General features: G+C 42.3%; 1 non-coding gene across 1 annotated transcript; it reads left to right on the top strand.

Annotated features, from left to right (window-relative positions):
* The first annotated feature begins 5,268 nt into the window (after positions 1-5,268).
* Positions 5,269-5,375, top strand: LOC114410942. Its single transcript, XR_003666333.1, has one exon. It is a non-coding gene; the product is annotated as a small nucleolar RNA R71 (small nucleolar RNA).
* The last annotated feature ends 8,134 nt before the right edge of the window (positions 5,376-13,509 follow it).

Genomic DNA, 13,509 nt, shown 5'->3' with positions numbered 1-13,509 from the left:
AAAACAATTACCCATTTCTTGAACATATCCTATAATTCAAAGAAAAGCATGCAAAGTCGTACGTGCACATGAAATTGACCCAAAATATTAAACTGAAAATCCGACGAAACTAACAACATTAACAAATTAACACAACTAACAAATTAACAAAACCAACAAAACTAGCAAAACCAAAGAACACTCCCCCCCATACTTAAACAACACATTGTCCTCAATGTAGCACAATTAAAAGATTAAAAACAATTAAATCATCAAAGAGAATCGGACAAGTGTAATAAAAGCAAAGAAGGAGATAGGAAAAGAAAAACTCCCTAAGTCATGGTGGAGGAAGAGTAGGGTGGAGTAAGGAAGTCTCTTCCACCACTACGTCCACTAAAGAAGGGTTCGTGAGGAATGGCTTAAGTCGATGTCCATTGACCTTGAAGCTCTTGTTTGTGGAGTCGCTTTTGATCTCAACTGTACCATAAGGAAAAACATTAGTAACAACAAAAGGACCAATCCACTTAGACCTCAACTTACCACTCATGAGTCCAATCCTAGAATTATACAATAACACTTTTTGCCCAACCACGAAGTCTTTTTTAACTATCATGCTATCATGGAACTTCTTGGTCTTTTCTTTGTAGAACTTGGCATTCTCGTAGGCTTCTAGGCAGATTTCATCTAACTCACTCAGTTGCAACTTCCTTTCCTCGCCAGCTTGATCCATAGAGAAGTTGCAAGTCTTCACTGCCCAGTATGCTTTGTGCTCAATTTCCACTGGAAGATGACATGCCTTTCCAAAGACAACCCGATAAGGAGACATTCCTATGGGTGCTTTGTAGGCAGTCCGATGTGCCCAGAGAGCATCATCAAGCCTGGTACTCCAATCTTTCCTGCTTGGCTGCACAATCTTCTCTAGAATTCTCTTGATTTCCCTGTTAGAAATTTCTGCCTGTCCATTAGTCTGGGGGTGGTATGGTGTGGATACCCTGTGTACCACCCCGTACTTTTTAAGCAGGGCATGCATTGTCCTGTTGCAAAAATGGGTTCCTTGATCACTAACAATTGCTTTAGGTACTCCAAACCTGCAAAACAGATTAGACCTGACAAAGTCTGCGACAACTTTAGCATCATTAGTTCTAGTGGGCTTGGCTTCCACCCATTTTGAAACATAATCAACTGCAAGGAGAATATAAACATAACCAAAAGAGACAGGAAAAGGACCCATGAAATCTATACCCCAGACATCAAACACCTCACAGAATAGCATAGGTTGCTGAGGCATTTGTTGTCGCCATGTAAGTGTATTTCCTGCTCTCTGACACTGCTCACAAGTGCTGCAGATCTTCCACGCATCTTTAAAGATGGTGGGCCAATAAAAACCACAATCAAGCACTTTGCGAGCTATCCTTTGAACACCCAGATGACCTCTCGGTGCGGAAGAATGACAGAACTGCAGGACTGAGTCAGTCTCAAGATCTGGAATGCACCGTCTAATGACCTGATCACTGCACAATTTCCACAAGTAGGGGTCATCCCAAATAAAATGCTTAGCATCACTTTTAATCTTATCTTTTTGGGCCTTAGATGCTAAGGGAGGAAAAACAGAGGCAACTAAATAATTGACAATGTTAGCAAACCAGGGAGTAGAAATAGAGTCAGAAATACTATACAATATATACAAATGATCATCCGGGAAATCATCCCGAATAGGTGAATCTGCATCAGAGACACGTTCGATCCGACTCAAATGATCAGCAACTAGATTTTGTGCTCCGCTCCTATCACGGATCTCCAAGTCAAACTCTTGGAGCCAGAGCATCCATCGGATCAACCTAGGCTTAGAATCAGCCTTCTTCAACAAGTACTTTAGAGCTGCATGGTCAGTATAAACAATAATGCGAGTACCAAGCAAATAAGATCGAAATTTTTCAAGAGCAAAAACTATGGCTAGAAGCTCTTTCTCAGTAGTAGTATAATTTGCTTGGGCAGCATCTAAAGTCCTAGAAGCATAATATATCACCCTGGGCAATTTATCAATTTTCTGAGCAAGGACAGCCCCCAATGCATAATTTGATGCATCACACATAAGCTCAAAAGGGGCTGTCCAATTGGGTGCCTGGATGATGGGGGTGGTAGTCAACGCTCTTTTGAGGCAATCAAAAGCCTCTTTGCATCTGTCATTAAAGTCAAACTCCACCTCCTTTTGCAACAAGTTGGACAGTGGAAGGGCTACTTTGCTAAAATCCCTTATAAAGCGCCTGTAGAATCCTGCATGACCAAGAAAAGATCGCACCTCTCGCACACAAGAGGGGAAAGGCAATTGTGAAATAACAGAAATTTTTGCAGGATCTACTTCAATACCCTTATTGGAAATAATGTGGCTTAAAACTATACCTTGCTCAACCATAAAAAGACATTTTTCAAAATTTAGAACAAGGTTAGTTTCAATGCATCTATTCAAAACTTTTTCCAAACTATTCAAACAACCATCAAAAGAGGATCCATATACAGTGAAATCATCCATAAACACCTCTATGAAATTTTCTAAAAAATCACTGAAAATACTAATCATGCACCGCTAGAAGGTACCAGGGGCATTGCACAGGCCGAAAGGCATCCTCCTATAAGCAAAAGTGCCGAAGGAGCAGGTGAATGTGGTCTTTTCCTGATCCTCAGGAGCAATAGTAATTTGCATATAACCAGAAAAACCATCAAGGAAACAGTAGTGGGATTTACCTGCCAGGCGTTCAAGCATCTGGTCAATGAATGGCAGGGGAAAATGGTCCTTTTTGGAAACCTGGTTCAGCCTCCTATAGTCAATGCAGACTCTCCAACTGTTCTGCACCCGAGTAGGAATCAGCTCCTCCTTCTCATTTCTGATCACTGTGAGGCCAGTCTTTTTCGGGACTACCTGGACGGGACTCACCCATTGGCTGTCGGAGATAGGATAAATGATTCCAGCTTGCAAAAGCTTGGTTATCTCCTTCTTCACTACATCAAGAATCACCGGGTTGAGTCTTCTCTGTGGCTGTCTTACTGGTTTAGCTCCATCCTCTAAATTTATTCGATGCATACATGTGGATGGGCTAATACCAGGAATGTCCGCCAGGGTCCAGCCTATAGCCTTCTTATGCTTCTTGAGAACTGACAACAACTTCTCCTCTTGCTCATCAGCAAGGGAGGCAGATATAATCACTGGAAAACTCTTGCTATCATCCAAGTAAGCATATTTTAAATTTGAGGGCAGAGGCTTCAATTCTGGTGTGGTCGGCTGGACAGTGGTAGAAGGAGATGGTTTCTCAGCCTTTACCTCATAAAGAAAGTCAGAGGTATGTGTACTTCCTGAAACATGGTTAGTCCTATCTGACTCTATAAAATCAATCTCAAGAGGTAAAACACCACCACCAGGCATGCAATCATTATCACTCTCAGATTCACTCTCAGCATCAAATTCAGACATATGATCAAGTACAATTTCAGACTCAATGCACGAAGAGTGAGAGGCATGCAGATTAGAATAAAGATCAGTCATGTATTCATCAACAACATGGTCAATTATTTCAGCACGAAATACAGAAAGATCTTCAGATGGGTATTTCATAGCATCCAGAATATTAAAATGAACAGTTATATCACCAAACTCCATGGACAGTGTGCCTGCATAAACATCTATCTTAGTTATAGCAGTTTTCATAAAGGGTCTGCCTAGAATGATGGGAACTGATCCTTGAGAAAATCCATCTTCCATATTCAAGATATAAAAATCAACAGGGAAAATCAGTTCACCAACTCTAACTAAGACATCTTCTATGAAACCAACAGGATAGACAACACTTCTATTAGCTAAATGAATTACCACATCAGTTGACTGCAAGGGACCTAGAGATAGAGAATTAAAAATCGACAGAGGCATAACACTAATAGAGGCTCCTAAATCTAGCATGGCATTGTCAAACTTACTATTCCCTATAATACAAGGTATGCTGAATGTACCTGGATCTTTGCATTTTTCAGGAATTTGAGGAACAGATTTACCAATCAATGCGGAGACATTTCTGCCCATGCTAATTCGTTCACTTCCTTTAAGCTTCCGCTTATTAGTGCACAGCTCCTTCAAGAATTTGGCATATCTTGGAATTTGCTTTATTGCATCCAACAGAGGTATTTCTAAATGTTTCCAAGATCTCTTTCTCTGCCTCTTCCATTTTTTTGTTGGAAACTGCTCTTGGAGGGAATGGAAGAGGGGGAATGTGCTGCTTCTGCAAATCAGAATTACCTGTGGAAGAAGATTCACCTGCACAGAAATTGTTAGGTAGATTTTTGTCATCACCTTTTTCTGGAATAGAGTGAAGTTTGGCAGGTTCATTTGCAGATGAGGAAGGTGCTACGGGTTGAGGTCCTTGACACTGCTTTCCCGACCTCAATGAAATGGCACTGACATTTTTGGGATTTTGGACAGCTTGAGAAGGCAGCTTGTCAGAATTCTGGGACTGTTGTTGATTCAATTGGGTAGCTAATTGTCCCATCTGATTGGTTAAGCTTTGAATGGAGGCTCTGGTCTCTTGCTGAAACTGCATGTTCTGCATAGTCATTTGCCTCACAAGTTCTTCGAGGGAAGGTTGTGGAGGGGCCTCAACTGTTGGCTGTTTCTGGGGTTGTTGCTGTTGTTGGATTGGTGGAGGAATGTATGGTCTGCTTGGGCCAGCAGCATTTTGGAAGGAAGGAGCAGGCTGCTGTTGTTGGTTCTGAGGGCTGTACCGTCTGAGGTTAGGGTGATTCCTCCATCCAGGGTTGTATCTGTTGCTGGAAAGGTCATAATTGCTCTGCTGTGGTTGATTTTGCTGCTGAGGTTGAGGAGGTCTATTGTAAATATTTGCAGCATAAGCTTCAGGCTGCTCAATTGCTCCAGGTTGCTGCATGGAAGGGCAAAGGTCTGTATGGTGGTCAGCAGAGGAGCACAAACCACAAACCCTTGCGACAGGTACAAATTTCTGATTCAAGGCCAGCTGGGTTACCAAGTTGACCAACGCATCCAGTTTGCCTTCAAGCTTCTTAGTTTCAGATGATGCAGATGGGTTTGTAGCTACCTCATGCACTCCGCTAATGACTATGGCATCATTTCTGGCACTAAACTGCTGGGAGTTGGAGGCCATCTTCTCAATTAAATTTCTGGCTTCAGCAGGAGTCATGTCTCCAAGGGCTCCACCACTGGCAGCATCTATCATACTTCTCTCCATATTACTGAGTCCTTCATAAAAATATTGGAGAAGAAGCTGTTCTGAAATCTGATGGTGGGGGCAACTGGCACATAGTTTCTTAAATCTCTCCCAGTACTCATACAGGCTCTCTCCACTGAGTTGTCTAATACCTGAGATATCCTTCCTGATGGCTGTGGTCCTGGAAGCAGGGAAATTTTTTTCTAAGAATACTCTCTTAAGGTCATCCCAGCTCGTGATGGACCTTGGAGCAAGGTAATACAGCCAGTCCTTTGCCACTCCCTCTAATGAATGAGGAAAAGCCTTCAGAAATATGTGATCCTCTTGGACATCTGGGGGTTTCATGGTGGAGCAGACAACGTGAAATTCTTTCAAATGTTTGTGCGGGTCTTCACCTGCAAGGCCATGAAACTTTGGAAGCAAATGAATCAGTCCAGTTTTAAGAACATATGGGACATCCTCATCAGTGTATTGGATGCACAAGCTTTCATAGGTGAAATCAGGTGCAGCCATTTCCCTTAGAGTCCTCTCACGAGGTGGAGGTTGTGCCATGTTCTCAGAATGTGCAAAATCAGAATGCTCAGAATCAGAATGCTCAAAATTATAATGCTCAAGATCAGGATGTTCAAAATCACCAATAACAGAATGCACAAATTCACCAGTTATGGAATGCTCAGAATGATCAAAAGGTATAAAATGATGCCTAACTAATCTATGAAATGTCCTATCTATCTCAGGATCAAAGGGTTGTAAGTCAGATGGATTGCCTCTAGTCATACACTACATTCAGCATGCACACAACTAGTTGCCTTGTCATGTAAATAAAGGTGTAGGTTTGAACTACAGCTACCCTCAAATGATATCCAAATGACTTGAAATTTTGTGAGCAACCTTATAAAATGATGAGAAGATAGCACAAAAAATTTCAGACAAAAATTCAAAGTCTAACTATGAAAGCTAAAATTGGTAGGTTAAGAAAAATAAGTGAATAAAACTTGAAAAATAAAAAACTTTTGACAGAATCGCTTTTTTTGGACGATGGAGACCTCAGCCGGCCAGCCGTAGCCTACGGCCGGCTGCCACAGCGTAGGAAATTTTTTTCTACCCCAAATGCATATATAATAATTGTGATTCTGATAACCGGAGCAAAAGTTATGGACGTTTGAAGTTTTGACAAACACAAAATTTGCTAGTTTTTTGGAACTTTCAAATCTGACCAAACTAAAGGATCTAGCTATTTTTCCCACAAAATATGGATTAAAAGAAGTTACCACAAAAAAATTCAGCCAAAAATAACAACCCTAGCTACTAAAACAAAAAATCCCAAATAATTCAGCATGGGTGGTCGCTAAAATCCGTCTCTAATTGATTTCTACTACTACTCTGTTTTTCCGCAAGCTGATTTCTACTACTACTCTGTTTTCAAGCACAATCTTCACAGCAAAACACCCAAGACTGAAACAGGGGAAACGCTTAATGGTAAAACTGAAACAGAACACACATTAAACAAAATACCAGGACACTAAACAACACTAACACACATACTAACACAATACTAACAATTAAACATAAAACACGAAAGGATTAAACACACAACACTAGCTAGCTATTATGAACCTTTGGACACTGCTCCCCGGCAACGACGCCAAATTTGATCGAGGCCGTACCCGAATCAAATAAACATGAAAATGCAGTAACTAGGAAGTGATCCTAGGTCGTTTCCCAACGAGCAGTGACAAGCCAAATGTTCATAATATACTTGTAGTAACAGTAACGATGGGGGGGGGGGTTTGGTTGTTTGGTAATTAAAGAGCAGAACAAATAAAATGGAATACGAAACTACTAATATTAAAAATGGGTTGTTTCCTCTGATTCAGAAGCCACTCTCTTATCCTGGGTTATGGAGAATTCGTCCCTAACAGTCAACCACTTAATCCAACCCTATTTCAATTTACTAAGCGAAAATCAACTTAGGGTTTTCAATACGTGATTAGGCACCACATACACCAGTTAGCCCTTCGTCCATTAAGCGTGAACGCAAGTTAGGCTCAGAGGCAATTAATCGAACACGAAGCGTGCACTGATTAATATTCACGAAATTGGGATAACTGGTGAAGGGAAAACTGCCAGGAAACCACATTACAAACGAAACCTCAAAGAGAGTTGGGCTTCGTCCTCAAAAGGAAACAACACCAGAAAATCTAGCCTTCCATGGATTCAAACAGAAAACGCAAATGAAACATGAAGCAGAAACGTAAATGAACAAGAACGTAAATGAACAGAAACGTAAATGAACAGAAATGTAAATGAACAGAAACGTAAATGAAAGTAGAAGAAGAAGCAAGAATGAACTCGTAATTAGAAGCAGAAAACAGAAATTTGCATTAAGAACGAAAACTGTAACAAGGGAACAGAAAAACGTGAAAACCTAAAACCAAAGCTCTGAATAATGAAAATAGCATAGCAGAATAGAATGCCCTGCACGAATCCCAAGGTAGCTATTTAAAAAGAGTCACTCAAAGTCACTGGGTCCTATTACAATACTCTGGCCCAAAACGAAATAAACACTGAACAACATAAAATAAAATTGCGAAATTTCCTAATTAGAAATTAACTAAGGTAAGCGTTGCTTTATTTGCCATCTTCAAGTCCACAACCAAAATCTGGATGAAGCCCAATGTTTCATTAATTCCTGAAATTAGATTAAAAACATCAAATTAGCTAAATGAGCCCAAATAATAAAACTGCCTAATTAATTGACAATTAAGACCAATCAATAATTAAAATGGTGCAAAAAGGGTTTAGAAAATAGAAGAAAATGATGGCACATCAGCGGTCCCTCCGTGGACAAAACTATTGGTTGTGTCGCGATGTTGGGTTGAGGCAACGTGCTGGGTGCCGGCCCTTCGGGGATCGGGGGATAGAACTCGACATCCCTTTGAGCATAGTCTTGAGGGTCTTTGTGGACCTCGTCGGGCTGTTGAGGAGGCTCTCTTTCAAGGACGGGAGAAGCAATATGGCCAACATCGTCTTGCAAGACGGGTGGTGAGTAGTTGGGCGGCAATCCATAAGGGTAAGCCGCTCAGTTGTATCCCAGGTGAGGGCTGCCATCGTGCCCCAGTGTGTCCCTTCCCCATCCTACTATGTTTGAGGGAGGATGGTGCGCAGTTGCCAAGAGAGTTGGGTCTGCTTCGGCAGCCGAACTGACAGCGGCAGCGGTGGCTGCGTTTTTCTCCATGAGCTGCCTCATTCCTAACATGGCCTCCATCATGGAGGCCATCTGTTCTTTCAGAGTCGACATGTCGGCTTTCATCTGTTCCTGTGTCTCCTCTTGATCACCCATCGTTCTAGATTTGGATCTGGTGCGATAGGGATGCCTTGTGGCGCGTTTAGTTATGGTGTTTCTCCCTAAAAAACCAAACGTGAGGAGTGGGTAAAGAAAGAAAAAATGCATGCTAGAGATAAAATGCAAGAGTGATTTGATTCGCACAAGCTTTTTGGAGTAGAAACATGGGACCAACTCATTTTATTTCAAAAAGTTGTATCTAGTCAAGGTCTGAGAGACCATACAAGTTTTCCTAGCGATTTCTAATTATGTGGGCCATTAAGTCTATCATATGCTGACAATAGCCGAGAAGCCCATGAATTTCTTCGGGGGCGGAGTAGGTGTCCGCCATCGCCTTGGCCTTGGCCAACAATCGGGGAAGTTCCTGACTCTCGTTCAAGGTAAGAGCAAACCGATCCATCCACATGGTTGCCTCTTGGTGTAAAGAGTCGATCACCCTTCCTCTAGCCTCTTTTTCCGCGTATACTTGGGCATACTCGTCCGCGATCCTATGCTCGTGGGCCGTGGCTAGACCTAACTCTTCTTGGTACTTGGCGATGATAGCTAGCATGTTGGTCTCCGTCTCGCATAAACGCTGAGACAAGCTTCTTTTGGACCTTGAACAGGCAACTAACTCCTCTTTCAAAACCATGCTATGTGCTCGCGACTGGTCCCTCTCTTCCCTTCGCAGCTTGAGTTCATTGTTGCTACCCCACAGAGCTCCGCGAAATTTGTTCCGGCCATACTCTTCCTTGCGAGCCCTCTTGGTCTCTTGTTCAAGGGCTCGTGCGGTAGTTGCATTCTCTTCCCGTAATCCGGCACACTCCTTCCGGATGTGTGTAGCGGCCAACTTGAACTTCTCCTTGGCAAGTTTCGCCTTTCCTAACTCGCTTTTGAGAGCTTGGACTTCCTCGTCCTCTTCCGGTGCTTCAAAACTCTCTTCGCTGACGACTTTTAACTTGGCGAGCCAATCTAAACCTCGTATATGAACTTTCAGCCATTCATGGTAACCACCAATGGCGCCATTACGAATGCCCCTAAGTTCTTGATCTTTCCTTAACGGGGTTTCCCATGCCTTATGGATTCTTTGTATAGCCTTGAAATTTTGTGCGCCGAAATCCCTCACAAGGAAAGGAGACATGCTTTCTTCCGTCGATGCTCCCCTCATGGGGTACCCTAGTTGTCTTATAGCGAGCGCGGGGTTGTAGTTAATACAACCCCTCGTTCCTATCAGTGGAATGTTTGGGTACCCTCCACATGAGAAAAGGACTCCCTCCTTTCCTTCCTTCCATCGGGGGAACCAATTGATTGTTCTACCACCTATCTCAGCCAAAAGCTGGTCCCAATCTATTCTCCTCTTTTCAGTACACGAGCGATGGCTCAGGAGCGGACATGGATGCCTTGTGTCTTGCTGGAACAAGTGCGAAACCAACCAAACACAGAGGGCGGGCAAGCAACAGATGATCCGTGCGCTACTCTTTTTGCACCTTCGGTCAAATGTGTCAAATAAATCTGCCAAGACAGCTACCACCGGACTTTCCTTGCCATGGTGGTATGCAAGGAAAGCGTCGATTGCTGCTAGGTCCACCAAACCATCCACGTTTGGAAAGAGGACGACCCCAAAAATTAGCAAGGCTAACACATCCATAAATGGGACCCAATCTCCTTGATTGGCCATACCCCTCGCCTTGTCTTCTAGGTACCTCCGTGGTAGGCCCGCTATGCCGTTCCGAGTCTGTTTTATGCGGTCCAAACCTCTTGCTGAATCCTTGACCACAGTTGCAATTCTGCTCAAAGAGGGGAGACACCCGGAGGAAAGATATGGTTTTCTTCCCCCGAGAGGACATCCTAGAATTTCCTCAAATTCTTCAATGGTTGGTACTAATTGGAAGTCTCCGAACGTGAAGCATCTCAAAGGCTGGTCGTAGTATTGGGTGAGTGATGCAATGGCTTCTATGGATATCTCTGCTATGGTCAACTCTAAGATCTTTCCGTAAATCTTGCGGAAAGCTTGCATTTGGAGAGGTTCCATCAACCGCCCTAATTCCTTGATGCTGGTGGTATCTAGGCCTTTAACCTTGACTTGGTAAAACCTCTTGCCGGTTTGATTTGTCCCCATGCTTACTAAAGTGAGACAAAAAGCTGGTGCAAATCAAAACTCCGATATCTCATGGGTGGGATGGATGAATGCATGAAGGGATGCATATGACACAACTGTATTTTAAGAATGCGGGTGCCCGGGACATTGTCTCCTTTTTAGACACAACGTCTAGGGGTAGCAAAGTGCCCCAACGTATGTATTTAAAACAGTGACCCGGACCCTCCATTGATTTGTCGATAGAGGGGATCAAGACAGAACCCCTATGCATATGCAAAAGGCGCAATGACAATATCCACTGAACATAAGCAAAAGGGTATATGATATTTATGCATGGCAGTGTGAAAAATGGCACGCAGCGTGTTTGCTCCGTGCCCCTATTTAAGGGACCTATAAGGGAGAGAACTAACTAGGCATTTAGTGATAACCCCCAAGGTAGTCATATCTCTTTTGATAGTTTCTAGAGGTATCATTCTCTTCGAAGAACATATTGCAACAGTAGGGACTACTAGCAACAATAAGTTTTCAAAGAAAAAAGCTCTAGATGAGGGTTCACTGTAATCAAGCAAGTCGGAGACCTAGCATGATCACAGATTCACCTCCACTCCTTATGTTCCCATGAACCCGGGTATAGGGCCCTTTTTCACTCACAGTGTGTGCAAATAGTGTTGGTGTTTGTGTGCATCAAATGAATAAATATTTACTTCATGCATACATTTTAAAACGCACTAAAAGAAACAAAGAGTTTATATACACAAGAACATAATGAAGGGAAACCAACAAAGGGGTAAAATCACGGTAAAACATTGCACAAGATTTAAATGGCCTAACTCTCTAAAAACCGTCCCCAGTGGAGTTGCCAACTGTCGCAACCTACCCTTCGGCGGGAGGGCGACGCGTGACTCGCGGGTTGCGTGTTCCACAAAAGGAATACGCGTGGAGTCGCCACCAACGTTTATTTGAGGAAAACGTCGGAAAAACCGGAAAAGACGTGATCTACAAACTTTTAAGTGAAAGGTTTGGGAGTTGTATTTACGCACGGGGAAGGTATTAGCACCCCACACGTCCGTCCCAAGGGACGACAACCTTTAATCGAATGTGCAAACATGACTTTGATTTTTTATGTTCCCTTTTTATGTCTTTATATCCTTTATACCCTTTTTATATTTTTCTCTTTTTGTGGTCGACAAGGGTGTTTCCCTTTGCTCCTACGTATTCCTCAATTGCGATGAGGAAATCAGACCTACGTAGTTCTTTTTTATCAAGTGATTCTTTTTTACTTAAAAGGTGATCATTTTAAGGCGTTGGACCTTGAAAACGATCCATTTACTTAGTAATAAATTGAAATGACAAACTTCAAAAACCTATTTTTATGGACGAGCTTGACTAGGCGAGTTGATTTTAGCCTTAGTTTCACTTTAGTTATTAGTCAATTCGATTAAGAATGAGAAATCCCAAAGAGAAAACGTCCGATTAATTTTCCGCTTTATTTTACTAAAAGGTATATTTTTTGTTATTATATTATTATTTTACCTCTTTTTGATTTCCAACGTGGTTACGACACGACCGAACGGTCGTAATTCATTTTAACCGAAATTAACGGATAATACAATTCAAACGTTCGGTGGAAATTTATTTTATTTTTAGGTTAAGCGAGAAATGACTTAAATAAAATGGCTTAAGCACGTCAAAAGGGGGTATAAAAAGTAAAAGAAACGAGAATAAAAATACACGAAACACAATGTGGACCACCACGGGTACATAGAATGAATCGAAAAACTTGGTTCGAGGTACTTACCCGTTGAAGATCGAACAACGATGAAGAACGAATGAAGAACGGTCGAAACCTTCGCGAAATTCCTTACGGAAACGTTTCGGAAGCACCTCGGCTTAGATTTTCTTCACGGAAACAATTTTTCCAAGCAAATTCGAAAGAGAGAGAAGTGCCTAAGGGGCTGAACCCTTTTCTACTTCACTTCCTCCCCTATTTATAGCAAAATAGGGGAGATGCTTGCCGCCCAGCTCGCCCAGGCGAGCAGGGTTGCTTCCTCCAGAAGCAACAGCCTTCTGGAGGAATCTTCTGGAGGGCCCAAGTGGGCCTGGTTGCTATTTGCACCCCCATTTTTACTAAGTACACCCCCTCTGCTTTTTTTTGGTGATTCTTTTTTCGTAAAGTTACGAAAACTTACGAATTTCGTAACGATACTTGTTTTCTTTCCGTAATGTTACGGAACCTTGCGGATTACATAATCATCCCCTTTTTGACTTACGGAATGTTACAGAACCTCACTAATTATGCAACGATGCTTCCATTTGATTTCCGGTGTGTCACGGAACCTTACGGATTGTGCATCAATATTTTCTTTTGTTTTCCGGCATGTCCCGGAATTTCACAAATTGCCTAATGGTGGGTGCCAAGCACCTTACAAGGACCAAACAAAGGTCGCATGTCATCAAGCAAAGGTCCCCGGACGAAATTAGGGTATGACAGTGGGTATTAAACATTCTGAGGTGGTCAAGCGAAGGTCACATGCCAACAAATAATGGTCCCCGAACGAAATTAGGGTATGACAGTTGCCCCTCTTTACTTATCTTTTATTGGAGATAAAAGGGAAGTAAAGATAAGACATTAATTTCGTTCGAGCTGAATCTTTATCCTACTGGCCACTAGTGCAAATCCAATTAGTAAAACCCGTGAAGGCATGAAGATATTGAAATTCCTTCTTTTCTCGTTTAATTCATTTTCATTTTCATTTTCACTCTCCCTTTTTTTTAAAGCGTACAAACAAAGGACGTCGAGTCCTACAAAGCACAGGGAAAAAGGATATTGAAGTTTTTGAGGTGAAGACATTGTCATATTCGAAATGCAAATGAAGACATTGTTG

The sequence above is a fragment of the Glycine soja genome, chromosome 4 (assembly GCF_004193775.1).
Source record: "Glycine soja cultivar W05 chromosome 4, ASM419377v2, whole genome shotgun sequence".
NCBI classification, from domain to species: Eukaryota; Viridiplantae; Streptophyta; class Magnoliopsida; order Fabales; family Fabaceae; genus Glycine; species Glycine soja.
The sequence above is the reverse complement of the archived record's forward strand: the minus strand, read 5'-3'. Positions and strand labels throughout refer to the sequence as shown.